This window comes from Ochotona curzoniae, unplaced genomic scaffold (assembly GCF_017591425.1).
Source record: "Ochotona curzoniae isolate NIBS_2020 unplaced genomic scaffold, NIBS_Ocur_1.0 scaffold_1852, whole genome shotgun sequence".
NCBI lineage: Eukaryota > Metazoa > Chordata > Mammalia > Lagomorpha > Ochotonidae > Ochotona > Ochotona curzoniae.
In genome coordinates, this window is record NW_024467087.1 from 58,278,183 (window position 1) to 58,292,049 (window position 13,867).

The following is a 13,867-nucleotide window of genomic DNA, read 5'->3' on the forward strand; positions in this document are numbered from 1 at the left end:
AGGTCAAGACGGGATGGGCATGCAGAGCTGGGTCAGAGTAACCACAAGCATGCACAAGATTTGGGGCTGGAACAGGCCTGGTTGGGGAGCTTAGGGTATGCCCTAGCTAGGTGTGTTTCCCACTGGTAAGTGTGAAAGCCAGAATGCAGGTGGTCTGGGCTGGACGTGGCTGCAGTGTCCCTCGGTGTGGGCATGGACAAGTTCTGGGGCATGCCAGATTGGGCTAGACTCCAGCATCCACTGATGCTCATGAGAGCCAGAGTGGGTATTGGACAGCCTGGACTAGGTTTCAACTCCCACTAGGCCAAATGAGAGCTACATCAGGGCATGAACTAGGTGTGGCTGGACTGTAACACCTAACAGTAAGAACCGGATTGGATATGGGCCAGTTGGGCAAGGCTACTGTTCCTGCCAGAACAGGAGGTGGACTCAATCAGCCTGGGCCAAGGACCCATCAGTGTGTGCAAGAACTGCCACTAAGAAGAGACCCAATAGAGGAGGTTGGGAAACTCCTTTGTAGGGGCACAGTCCCTGCAAGTAAGCACAAGAACCAAAGCAAGGAGCAGCCCAGGGCAGACCAGGTTACAGTACCTGCCAGTATACATGTGGCTCAGGTATGGGGACAAGCTAGGCTAGACCAGTTCATTATACCCACTGGCAGATCTGAGAACCAGGATAGGATACGGGATGGGCTGGGTCTGGCTGCATCACCAGCCAGTTCACATTAGGACCAGGACTGGGAGCTGACTGTGACTGGGCAGCAACTCCAACCAGCATGACCTGGAAAGGGAGCAGACTGGGCCAGGCCAGACTACAGCATCCACTGGCAAATGCTAAGGTGACACAGGCTATGCCTGTCTGGGCTGCAGCACCCACCAGCACACACGAGACCAGGATTGGGGGGATTGAGCCTGGTAGGGGAGCAATGGGGACTCCAATGCTGGGCCACCACTCATGCTGGCAAGCTTGAGAGCTGAAACTGGGGGCAGACCATGCTGGGAAGGGCTACAACATCTGTTGGCTTATATGTGAACCAGGTTTAGGGGGAGAGTCAGGCTGGGGTAGCCAATTGTATCCACTTGTTCGGGCATGAGCCAGAAATAAGGGCAGGGGTGTTGGGCTTTGCCACAGCATTAGCTGGCAAGTGCTGGGACTGGAGACAAGTCCTGTCAAGCTAGACTGCAAAACCACCTGGAGAGTGCAAGACCTGGGATGGGGAGTGGGTCCATTGGAGGGGTTGTAAACAGCACTCTGATGGGCTGCCACTCCCACTGGTAAGCAAGAGAACCAGGACTGGGGCAGGCCTGGCTAGACAGGCAGCGGCACCCGCTGACATGAGTGTGTGCTGGAGGGTGGAGTCAGTTGGATTGAGTTAGGCTTCAATGCCCAATGATGTATATAAGATCCCAATGGAATGTGGGGCAGACTGGACCAGTCGACAGCACATGCTAGCAGGCACAGGAACCAGAGCTGGGGGCTGGTCTAGTGGGAGTTACTGAGGGTTGCTCTGACTGGGCTGCAGCTCCTCCTATGGTGCGTGAGGGCTGAACATGTGTTGGCCAGGGCTGGGCTAAGCTGCAGCACCCATTGGTTTGCTGAGGATGGAGGGCAGAACAAATGGATCAACTACTCCGATGAAACTTGACAGCAAATTTCTGGGCCAATGAAGACTCAGAGGCAGACTATGACAGCCAATCAACTTTGGAAAGCTTTCCTCATCTGTGGAGTGGCGATCAATATCAGCAGCATCTCAGAACTAGAAAATGCTCCACAGTGGGGACTTGGGATAACATCGGGTAGCAGTTTCCCAATCCCCGGGGTAATGCGGCTGGTGGGAAGCTGGGCATGGTTATTCCGCTTGTATTCCCCTCTCCTTCATATACAGGAAGAAAAAAATGTGTAAACAAGAATCTCATCCAATACTCCCTGATCCTCGACCCTTTCCACCCTGATCAACTATGTAAACATCATCACTAATAACATTTTGAAAGTTGTTTTTTTTTTTTTTAATGTGCATGTAGAGGCCAGTGCAATGGTTCAACTGACTAATCTGCCTGTAAGCACTAGCATCCCACATGAGCACCTGTTCGAGGCTCGGCTGCTCCACTCCCAGTCCAGCTCCCTGTTTGTGGCCTGGGAAAGCAGTGGAGGATGGCCCAAAGCCTTGGGATCCTTGACTCAGTTGGAGACCTGGAAAGAAGCTCCTGGCTCCTGGCTTTAGATTGGCTCAGCAATGGCTGTTGTAACAATTTAGGGAGTGAATCAGCAAGTGGAAGATCTGTCTCTCCTCCTCTCTATAAATCAGAAAGACCATTTCCAATAAAAATAAACTTAAAAAATAATTTGCTTAAAAATAATAAAATAAAAAAAAATAATTTGCACATGTCTCATTCTGATAGAAACTGCCCCTTTCTCTGGTTACTTCCAGGTCATCTGTTTCTCCTTCAGCATATCAGCTCTGTGTCTTTATCATGAGTCCTGACAATAGCCTTGGCACACAGTGAGCAAGGAACAATATTTGGATGAATGGAGAGTTCAGTGGTGCTTTGTAGTTTGCAAAGCCTTCTCTGAAAAAAAGATTTTAGATAGAAGAAAGGGTTGGAGAAGGAAGGGTCGCTTTTCAACTCCCTAAGAAGACAAAACTGATTTTGGGGGCTTGAGGTCTGTGTCTATCCAGATAATTAGCAGAATTTCTGTCAATTTACTAGCTAAAAGCTCTCCTTAACTTAGAGAGCCGCCTTTGTAGTATTGTATGTCATTGCAGGCAATAAAACAGCCTTTCTTTGTCAATATTCTTTGCTTTAAATTTGTCACTAATTCCAGCTGGCGTCGTCCCAGCCAATCTGAATAACCAAAGAGACAGAGTGACTGTAATTTAATCAGTGGCACGACCCCTGCAGGATGAGCCTGCAGTGTCTCTCTGTGGGTCTCCTCCCTAAAAAGTGTCCCAGGGGAAGGTGATCTATGCACAGAATAAAGGGGGACCAGCGGGAACCCCTCTTCTGCCACATGAAATCTGGCAGGCACTGGCTTGGGCGGGACAGAGAACCGTGGTAAGGTGGGGAGAAGTGGCAGAAGACAATACAGATAAATAAATAACACTGGAGGAAAAAATAACACGCCACAGGCAAGAGGAGTCGTTATAATAATAGTTCATCATAATACTAGCCAGCCCTTGTTTCACCGTCCTGCAGTTGGTCAAGTCATCAGCTCATTTCTGCTCCCACTATGCCCTGCCTGTTGTTATTCCCCGGCTCAGAGAGGTAGAGGCTGAGAAGGCAACAGTAACCCTGCCTCATGATGGCCTGGGTCCTGGCTGACACCCCGGCTGGATCCACTCTCTTCCCACAAGCCCCGCAACCCTCGGCCGTTGCTATGGCATTTCTGGAGTGTCGCAAGTGCCCAGAAAGCACACAAATCAACCTGCGTGAGGCCTAGCTCCATGCAAAACAACTTTAATTTACTTGCATAATTATCATCCCCACATAATAGCCTGGACCCAGGTGGGCAAAGGGTTGGGGAAGGGGTGGGGAGAGAGAGCTCGGAGAGGAAGACAGGGAAGCAGGAACACTGGACAAAGGTTCTTGCCCGAGCCAGCATTTCAGGGGTGGGTAGGAGAAAGCAGAAAGGTGACCTACCTAAATTAAGGGATGAGTTTGCCTATTCCTGTGGACTTGTCCTACTAAGGAATTTCATTCATTCATCAGGCACTTTTGGCTATATGCCAAAGCACTTTACCTGGCACTTGGGAATGCAGATACAAAAATCCATAGGTTCTCAAGTCCTAAATTGTAGTAGTATGAGTATTTCAAACCATTCATGAAAAAAGAAAAAGGACATAAACGATAAATTTATTCAGGAGGAAAAAAATTAAAAAACAATTATACAAGGACTCTTCAAAAAAGCTCATGCCTAGCATTGGGTACTTGGTGCAACAGTGAAGAAACCTACTTGGAGTCTTTGCATCTAGTATCACAGTGCCTGGGTTTGAGTCCTATTTATACCTTGCATTCCAGCTTTATACTGATACACACTGTAGAAGGCAGAAAGTGATGGCTCAAATGCTAGGGAGCCTAATACCCATATGGGAGACCTGGATTGAAGTTCCAACTACAATATTCTATCTTATCCCAAGCCTGGCTGTTGTGGGCATTTAGGGAATGAAGCCACGGACAGAGGATCTCTGCCTTTCGAATAAAAATATATAAATGTACATGTATTTAAAAATAGGAAAGTTTGGACCCAGTGCGATAGTGTAGAGGTTAAAGGCCTCGCCTTGCTCGTGCTGGGATCCCATATGGTCTCCGGTTCTAATCCTGGCTGCCCTGCTTCCCATCCAGCTCCCTGCTTGTGGCCAGGGAAAGCAGTCGAGTACAGCACAAAGCCTTGGGACCCTGCACCCATGTGAGGGACCCAGAAGGGGTTCCTGGCTCCTGGCTTCAGATTGGCTCAGCTCCAGCCATTGCGGTCACTTGGGGAGTGAACCATCAAACGAAGGATCTTCCTCTCTGTCTCTCCTCCTCTCTGTATATCTTACTTTCCAATAAAAATAAATAAATCTTTAAAAAATTAGGAAAGTTCATGGAAAAAGACGCTATCCAATACCTATGCACTTGTTTCAATATTTTTGTGCCAAAATAAACTCACCTTCAATTTCATTTTTCCAAGAACTTTTTAAAATTCCATTGTATTTCATATAGCCTATGTTCCTCTATAATTTAAATCATCTCTACATTACCTATAACACCTAAGACAAGGTACATTTTTTTAAGTCATGCAGACTGATTTTATTGCTTCTGGAATAAGTTTTTTTAGGATTTATTTATTTTTATTGGAAAGTCAGAATTACAGAAAGAAAGAGAGAAAGGTCTTCCGTCTACTGGTTTCACTCCCCAAGTGGCCACAATGGCTGGAGCTGAGCCAATCTGAAGCCAGGAGCCAGGAGCCTCTTCTGGGTCCCTCACATGGGTGCAGGGTACCAAGGCTTTGGGTAGTCCTTGCCTGTTTCCCCAGACCATAAGCAGGGAGTTGGATGGGAAGCGGAGCTCCCGGGATACAAACTGGAACCCATATGGATGTGCAAGGTAAGGATTTTAGCCACTAAGGCTACTGTGCCAGGCCCTACAATGCACAATACATATAAAAAATCGCGATAGATAGATAGATAGATAGATAGATAGATAGATAGATAGATAGATAGATAATGACAAGAAAAGGTTTGGTGGCTTGCACTGTGGCCCAGCAGTCCACATCAGAGTGGCAAATCGAGTCCTGACTGCTTTCCTTCCCATTCAGCTCCCTGCTAATCTGCTTGGGAAGTAAGCAGAGGATAGATAGCCCAGGTACTTGGGTCCCTGCTGCCCATGTGGATAACTTGCATGAAATTTTAGTTTCTGGGTTCAGCCTGGCCTCGCCTTTGCTGTTGTGGCCATTTGGAAAGTGAGCAGGCACATGTAAAACCTCTCTGTTTCTTTTCTCTCTGCCACTCTGTCAAATAAATAAACCTCTAAAAACAAGGGGGGAAATGTGTATATATGGAATACAAATGCAGTTCTTTCAAGTAGCCTCCTCCGCCCCGCCCCCTCCCACTGGAAAGGCAGATCAGACTTAGGAAAAGAAGCAGAGACAAAGATCTTTCATCTGCTGATTTAATCTCCAAGTGGCTGCAACGGCCAGAGCTGAGCCAATCAGAAGCCAGGAGCCAGGAGCTTCTCCCAGGTCTCTCACATGGGTGCAGGGTCCCAAAGCCTTGGGCCATCCTCCACTGCTTTCTGAGGTCACAAGCCGGGAGCTGGATGGGAAATGGAGCAGTCAGGACACTAACTGGCACCCACTTGGGATCCCAGCGCTTGTAAGGTAAGGATTTAGGCATTGAGCCATTGCACCTCAGGGTGGAGGTGGGGCGGAAATAGTTTTATCTGCTATTTGAATCTCCAAAAACAACTGACTGGAATGTCTTGTCAAATAATTGGGCAAAAGCTTTTTTAAAATGTTAGGGCAGAGCCCAGTTAAGTCTGAGCGGCAAAGCAGGTGCCTTACTCCCCCAGCCATGTGATAGTAGCTGGAAAAACTCATGCCAAGCCAAGCTACCTGCTCTGGACCCTAGCTCTCCATCTATTGCTCCTGGGTCGAGGGAGGGTCCCGGGCTTGTGGCTCCAGGCTCCACCTGCTGGCTGCCCGGCAGCAAGCTCTGGGTCTTGAGTGCATCAATTACTGCCTAGGGACATCATTGGATATGGCCAATGTATGTGTAGGTGAGGAATGAATCATGAGAGACACTTAATGACAAAGCTACTGTATTTGGAGGTAAATGAGAGGACTGAAAACTGGTGGTTTTGAGGTGAGAGATTGGAAGATCTGTATGGGTCACACTGATTATTCAGCCCACATGGGAGTCCTGAGATGGGTTTATTAGCACAGAGCATTGCTGACCACCACATGCCATACCACACGAAAGCTACGGCTGGGGGCCTGTCTAGCAGACTGGATCCCAGTACCTGTCTGAGTGTTGGAATAGGGGACAGGTCACATTAGGCAGGGCCATGACACTAACCAGCATACAAGAGAACCAGGTCTAGGGGTAGAATCCATGGGGTACATGTGGACCCAACCCTGTGGAAATACAAGGCCAAGATGGAGGGGCAGGCTATGCCAGGCAAGGACCTAGCACCTGCTGGAGCATGTGAGATCTGGGTTTGGGAGTGGGCTGAGTGGGGGAACCTGGGAAACTCCCCTACCGGGCCATAGCTCCCACTGATGAACATGTGTTATAGACCTAGGGGGTGGGCAAGCTGGGCAAAGTAGCCCCATCCTTTGGCAAGTGTGTGGGTTGGTTTTGGAAGGGGGTGGGGCAGACAGAGCTGAACAGAACTCAGCCCACTGGCAAATGCAGAAACCAGGATGGAGTACAGGTTATGCCAGGCTAGGGTATCACACCTACTAGTTCACATGAGTCAGGGATGGGAGCTGACTGAGCAGGGCCAGGTTATAGCATCTGCCAGCGAGAGTTAGGACTGGAGGCTGGCTGGGCCAGGCCAGGATGCAGCACCTGAGGGCAAAGGCTAAGATAGATGAGAAGCTATGCCACACTGGGTCAGAGCAACCACTGGCATGCGCAAGATCTGTGGATGGGAGCAGGCCTGGTTGGGGAGGTAAGGAGACACCCTGGCCAGGGAGTGATTCCATTGGTGAGGACGAGGGCCAGGGTGGAGGCTGCGGTCTGGTTTGGATATGGCTGCAGGGTACCTCGGCATTAATATGGACTGGGTCTGGGATGTGCCAGACTGGACTAGACTCCAGCACCCACTGGAGCTCATGAGAACCAGGGTGGGTGTAGGATGATCTAGCCTAGGTCTCTGCTCCTGCTGAGCCATGTGTGAGCTGTGTCTGGGTGCATACCATGCTTGGCTGGGCTGTAGATCCCAGCACAAGAACCTTCTACTAGGACAGGAGGTGGACTAAGTAGGACTGGCCCATGGACCCACTGGTGTGCGCGAGATCTGGCATTGGGAGAGGTTCTGATGGAGGAGCTTGGGGAACTCCTCTGTCAGGACACAGTCCCTGCAGGTGATTATTTTTAAAATGGGGAGCAGCCCAGACCAGGACAAAATACGGTACCCACCAGCATACATTTGGCACAGGTCTGGGGCAGGCCAGGCTGGGTCAGTCCATATCACCCACTGGCAAATCCAAGTGCCAGAATGGAGTGTGTGTCAGGCCAGGTCAGGGTGCAATACCAGCCAGTCCACATGAGGGCCAGGACTGGGGTCTGGCAGGGCTGGGCTAGGCTATAGCCCCCATCAGCGTGAGTTGGAATTGGGGGTGGGCCTGGCCTGGCCAGAATATAGCACCTACTGGCAAATGCCGAGGTGAGGCGGGTTGTGCCAGACTGGGCTACAGCACCCAACCAGCACATGTGAAACCTTGGGGCTGGTGGGGATGGCCCCAGTGAGGGGGCCATGAAGGCCCCCCTGCTGGGCCACTACTCCCACTGGTGAGCATGATAGCTGGGATGGGGGCAGATCAGGCTGGGCAGGGCCACATCCGATGGCCTACATATGAGCTGGATCAGGGGAAGGCCAGGTAGTGCTGACTGTACTTCCTGGCACATGCATAAGTCAGAGGGGTAGTGGGTGTGTTGGGCTTTGCTGCAGCATCAGCTGGCAGATGCGGACACAGGGGGACAAATTTTGTGAGGCGCAGGCATGGTTAGACAGATGGTGGCATTCACTGGCACCAGTGTGGATAGGATAGTGGGGCTGGTTGGGACGAACTGGGTTTCAAAGCCCATCAGCATGTACAACAGATGAATGGATGTGCTACAGACGGGACTAGCAAACACAGGAGCCAGGGTAGAGGGTGGGCATGGTGGGGGTTATTGCAAGTCACTCCCACTAGGCTGCAACTCCCACTGGTTTGGGTGAAGGCCAAGGATGTGGTGGGCAGGATCAGGCTGGAGTATAATACCCTTTGGTTTGTGTAAAACACGGGACTAGAGATAGAACTGTCCTAGCAATTGCAACTTCTAGTGTGTGTAGGCCAATTTGGGTGACAGACTGTGCCGGACCATGTATTGGCAAACACACGCAAGAATCAGGTCTGGATGGCCTCAGATGAGGCTTCTTTGGCAATTCCCTATCAACTGAACCGCTGGACTCAGAAGCCTAACCATGGAGAGAATTGCAGGTTCCATAGTCTGACCATGGAGTGCATGTGTCAGAGCTGGGCCTCCTCAGTGGCTCAGATGGAGCAGAGGACAGCGTATCCAAATGTACATGGAGGCTCTGGCAGTACATTGGAGCCTCCAGAGGACACCTGGTACCATGGCAGAGGACGGAGGACAGAACAAATTGACCAACTACCCCAGACAAACGGTGGCAGTGAAGATCTGGGCAGACGGAGACACTAAGGTGGACTACAGCAGCCAGAGGATTCGGGAGAGATTTCATTGTGATTGAAGTGCCAGGATCGCCAGCAATTCAGGACTACTGAACTATCAAAACCTCTTGAGAAATTCATGGTGGCGTAAATTTCTGTTTCTTCCTGTTGTTGATTTTGTATTGTGGCTTTTTCATTTAAGAAGGATGTGTGGTGCCTGTGTAATGGAGACTAAAATGTCCAGATGTGAGGATGCAGTGCAGTGTGCATCTCCACTTCCACATCAAAGATGGACTACTAATGAAACTATTAGGTATATCTTGACAATAGGAAGCTGGACTCTCTGCCATTGTCCATACACACAGCAATGGACATATGATTGTTTATAAAGAACTACACTTTAGTAATAATATAGGGGAACTCGGGGGGGGGGTGGGGAGGACTGCAAGGGACTTGGGAAAGGGCTAAGAAAAATTCCAGGACCTATGGAAATGTATCATAAAATGATAATAATAATAAAAGTTAAAAAAAATGTTAAGGCAATGGCACTGTTATTGATCAGGTGATGCTGCTTCCTGTGATGCCAGTATCCCATATGGATGAATCCCATATGGAATTGAGTCCTGACAGTTCCACTTCTGATCCAGCTTGAGGCTAATATACCTGGGTAAGTAGTGGAAGATGACTTGAGTGCTTAGGCTCCTGCACCCATGTGGGAGATCCAGAACATGCTCCTGGTCCCTGGCTTTGAACTATTCCAGCCATGGCCATTGCAGCCTTTTGAAGAGTAAACCAGAAGATGAAAAATCTCTCTTCTCAGAGATCTATTTATTTATCTGAAATAATAATAAACATACTTATTCATCTTAAGGGTGGAATTAGAGATTGATTTCCCATCTGTTGGTTCATTCCCCAAATACCTATGATATCTGTGGCTGGACCAAGCTGAGAACTCTATCCTGGTCTCCAAATTATTTGAGTCATCACTGCTGTTTCCCAGGTTGCACGTTAGCAGACAGCTAGAGTCAGGAGTGAGCCGAGACTTGAACTCAGGCATTTCACTATGAGATGTGGATATGTCAAGCACTGCACTTGCCCCTAAGCCAGGGAGCTTTTTAAAAGAAAATCTGAGGGCCCAGCACAATTGCCTATTGGCTAAATCCTTGCCTTGCAAGCACCAGAATCCAAATGGGTGTTGGTTTGTATTCCGGCTGCTCCAATTTTCGTCCAGCTCCCTGCTTGTGGCCTGGAAAAACAGTAGAAGATGACCCAAAGCCTTGGACCCTGTGCCCATGTGGGAGACCCAGAAGAGGCTCCTGGCTCCTGGCTTCAGATAGGCTCAGCGCTGGCTGTTGGGGCTACATGGGGAAGGAACCGGCAGATAAAATATCATTCTCTCTGTGTCTCCTTTCTGTAAATCTGACTTTCAAATAAAAATAAATAAATCTTTAAAAAGAAAGAAGAAGAAAAAAAAAAAACCTAACAATCAGACTCAGGGCTAACCTGATGCAGCTAAATTCTCACCTTGCACGAGCCAGGATCCCATATGGGTGCTGGATTTGTGGCCTGGCTGCTCCATTTCCCATCCAGCTCCCTGCTTATGGCCTAGAAAAGCAGTAGAAGTTGGCCCAAAGCCTTGGGAGCATACACCCATGTGGGAAACCAGGAAGAAGTTCCTGGCTTTGAATCAACTCAGCTCCAGCTATTGCAGCCATTTTGGGATTGAACCAGTGGACAGAAGAAATCTTAGAACAAACAAAACAAAAAACCCAAACTCTCCCAGTAGGGCTGTCCTGGTTGTGAGGGAGACAAGGGGCATAGCACCTATATATTTTAGTCACTTGCTGCCAGTTAGTTCTGGTTACTACAAAATTATCAGGACCAGTGATATAAATTAAAATTGATTTAATGAGCTAAGGATTTCCAATTCCCCTAACATTTTTTTTTAAAAGCTTTGCCCCAACCTTTTTTTTTTTTTTTTTTTTTTTTTTTTGACAAGACATTCCAGTCAGTTGTTTTTGGAGATTCAAATAGCAGATAAAACTATTTCCGCCCCACCTCCACCCTGAGGTGCAATGGCTCAATGCCTAAATCCTTACCTTACAAGCGCTGGGATCCCAAGTGGGTGCCAGTTAGTGTCCTGACTGCTCCATTTCCCATCCAGCTCCCGGCTTGTGACCTCAGAAAGCAGTGGAGGATGGCCCAAGGCTTTGGGACCCTGCACCCATGTGAGAGACCTGGGAGAAGCTCCTGGCTCCTGGCTTCTGATTGGCTCAGCTCTGGCCGTTGCAGCCACTTGGAGATTAAATCAGCAGATGAAAGATCTTTGTCTCTGCTTCTTTTCCTAAGTCTGATCTGCCTTTCCAGTGGGAGGGGGTGGGGCGGAGGAGGCTACTTGAAAGAACTGCATTTGTATTCCATATATACACATTTCCCCCCTTGTTTTTAGAGGTTTATTTATTTGACAGAGTGGCAGAGAGAAAAGAAACAGAGAGGTTTTACATGTGCCTGCTCACTTTCCAAATGGCCACAACAGCAAAGGCGAGGCCAGGCTGAACCCAGAAACTAAAATTTCATGCAAGTTATCCACATGGGTAGCTCAATCTTGTTATAATGTATTACAATTTTTTTACTGTTAGATGGTGATATTAATTTGGGTTTTTGATTCTCGTTTCTCACAATGCCTTCTCTTCCTTTCACTTCTTATCCCCCAGCTTTTTCAGTTCCTGCTCTCTCCACCTGAAAATTCCTTCTCTGCTGGGGTCCGTGCAGTGAATGTGAGGGACATGAGGGTGTGAAGAGGATTGTTCCTTTGCAGGCAGGGCCGCAAGGAATTTCCCGCTGCATGGCAGGGCCCAGTGGATGTCCCTACAACCACCTGAATGCAACTCCACCTTCTTTTGCATGGACACTGGACCACCCTGCCTAAGAATTCTAATCCATTCAGGCATTGTTTGCTGCTCTGGAGTTGGCCTTTTACTCAATGTGAACTTGGAGGTTAATGTCAATAATAACGTCTTGCAAAAGGACCTTCTATTCATGCTGTCTTGGCTGTCCCCATTGACTTTATGCTAATCAAGGGACCTGTATTTAGGGTTTCATTCTTTCCTTGATCTTTAGGGTCTCCTTTTCTTTGTGATACAAGATTGAGTTGTAGAATTAGATTTGTAGCAGGAATCTGGAGTTTTTAGGTGAAATAAATTGGCAGAATTATTCTTGGATACACCCACTTGACCATGACGTCAAAAATCTGTGCCAAGGCTTGTGATTGCTTCTGTATAAATAAAGGCGACAGCTTTCTCACATTGTCCATTATGATCATGAAATCGTAGTTCTCCATTCCTTTCCTCTTTATGCCTCATCTAGGCACCCTTCTCGAGTTCCGAACTCAGCTGGAGCTGGACTCCGACATTTCTCACCCCATCCTGTGATTCTTCCAGCCCTTTTGAGTCTTGCTAATCCCTTTCAGGTATGTGGGTTAGGCATTCTTTCCTCTAGAAAGCCTTCCCAGGCCTGCTCCCCTCCCCCACCCTCCACTCCTGTGCAGCTGGCTTTTTCCTGAGATTCCTGATCCTGGCTTCTTAGAACATCTATTGACCACATTTGCAACAGTCTACTCATGCAGGTGCTGGAAGTAGGTTGTCAGTTTGACAAGCAGCCCTGTGTGTTATTCACCAATCTATTCCAAGCTCTTAGCACTCTGTTGGGCACAGTATTTTTGTTGAAGAAATGAACAGGACCAGTTTTGTGGTGCTTTGAAGTAAGCTGCAGCTTGCAACTTCAGCATTCCGTATGAGTTGGAGTCCTGGTGCTTGGTTGCTCATTTAGCTCCCTGCTAAGCTGTTTTGGAAAGCAGCAGAACATGGCCCAAACACTTGGGTTCCTGACATCCATGAGGGAAACCTGGATGCAGTTCCTGGGTCCTTACTTCAGCTTGGCCCAGCACCGGCCATTGCAGACATTTGAGAAGTTAACCAGTAGGTGGGAGTTGTCTCTCTTCTGTTCTCTTTCCCTCCCCCCTTTCTTTCAAATAAAGCGAATCATTTCTAAAATTAATTAAAATTAAATAAATAAATGCCAACTGAACCACAGATTGATTTGGCAACAGTCAGCACCTCCCTTCAACCTGCTTCCCTTCACAGGATCCTAGCCACCTCCTTCCTGAGTCACACCTCTTCAAAGCTGAAAGCTACTCACTGAGCACAGAATGGGATTGAACAAAGTGTGTGGGTTGACTACGTGGTCGCTGTGAGAACTTGCCATGACTTCTCTGCCCTTGAGTCTAGAAGCCTTTCATCTGCTGTGACTTAGTGAAGGTGTGGGCGTTCTTTGTCACCTTTTGAAATTGCGCATCAGCCCCCCCCCCCTTTGCCCGGTTGTTGTGGAGATTCACAGAGGAAATAATGTGGTAGTACCCTGTAAATTGCAAAAGGCTGTTGGGAACATTTAATGATGATGACACACAATGTGGTGCTCTTGGGTTCAACTCTCCCAACACCCCTTGCAGACAATGCTCTCCTGTTTGTCCGGCATTATCTCTAGCAATCGGGTTACAATTGATTGACATTATCACGTTCTCTCTATTTGGCAGATTCCCAGCCTGCAGCAGCATGCTGATCACCATGGAGACCTGAGAAGCCCTCTTGTTTCACTGGTATCATATTTACAAACTAACCGTTTAAAGTGGATTACTTTACAGATGGCTGACCTCATCTATTCAATGTTGATTGTATTAGTTCCAATTTCAGAATGTGACATTTTCCGACTTAGTCTCCTTAAGCGCAAGCAAAAACTATGGATTTTTGTTTTTGTTTTCCAAAGCGAGAAAGTACAAGGTGTGCTTGGGCAACTGTGAAGAAATCAGACAGACAGAGGGGAGGGTCTAGAGAGGAAATGAATGATACATCTCTCATTCATTCCTTTATTTGCTTATTACCCACAGTGTGCTAGGGAGTGGGCAAATTCTGGTTTCAGAGTGATGATCAGTATT